A 1,080-nucleotide genomic window follows, 5' to 3' on the forward strand; every position below is an offset into this window, starting at 1 on the left:
ATCCCTTTTCAGTTCACTATACTGACTACGGGGAATTCCCTTTTCAGGTTCAGCCCCGCAACTCTCCTTAGCATAGGCCGTGGAGAATTAAAGTACGAGGGAAGAGAGGAGGGACCTAGCTACTAGGGATACTCTCAGGATTGAGGAAATCCGCCATGTGCGTAATCCTCTAACTAGGGGAAACTCTCTACACCTATCATCATCCAGCTAAATAAACTGCTCGCTGTGGTGGTCCTCTCCCCGCTCGCCGCTTCCCCGGGGTCCGGGTGGCGCGGCTTATATTTTTTGGGCTCATATCTATACAGCTGTATCACAAAAGCAAGTGGCCGATGCCGCTGCCATCACCTACACAATCTAATAACTTTTTCCGCGCGCGGCCGCCCCGCGCGCGCTTTGGCAGCCCCCCCCCGCGGCGGCGTTCCGGACACTTCTACCGAGGCGATTTCCAAACGACGGCGGGGGGGCGCGAGAAAGAGCGGTCGACGGTTTCGCGGTTTCCGCGCGGGGGCCCGACGGCGCGGTTCCCGCCCGCCGCTGCGGCCCGCGCCCGGCGCGGCGCGCCCCCCGCGACCCGTGAGGAGGTGCGGGGCGGCGGTTTCGCCCGCGCGACGCGCTCGGGCGCCGCGCGGCCCCGGCCGACTCGATCGGGGATTCGTTCGGGCCCGGTCGGGCGGCGGACGGATCGCCCGCGGCCCGCGCGCGGGGCGGCGGCGGCGCGCGCGCGCGGCCCGCACCCCGCGGGGTCTCGGGACGCCTGCGCCCGCGCGGCGCCGACGTCGACCGGGGCGCCGCGGGCGACGCGCTCGGCGATCGGCTCCGGGCCGCGGGGCCGGCGGCCGGGTCCGTCCGACGGGCCGCGCGGCGGCGGCGCGCGCGCGCGCCCCGGGCCCGGCGAGGTCGTGGACGCCTTCGCCCGCGCGGCGCCGACGTCGACCGGGGCCGCGGGCGACGCGCTCGGCGATCGGCTCCGGGGCGCGGGGCCGGCGACCGGGTCCGTCCGACGGGCCGCGCGGGGCGGGGGGGGGACCTGACCATTTCTATGGGTCAGAGAGTATCTGCGGCGGCCCGGCGGCGCGACGC

Source organism: Aureococcus anophagefferens, assembly GCF_000186865.1.
Source record: "Aureococcus anophagefferens unplaced genomic scaffold AURANscaffold_22, whole genome shotgun sequence".
NCBI classification, from domain to species: Eukaryota; class Pelagophyceae; order Pelagomonadales; family Pelagomonadaceae; genus Aureococcus; species Aureococcus anophagefferens.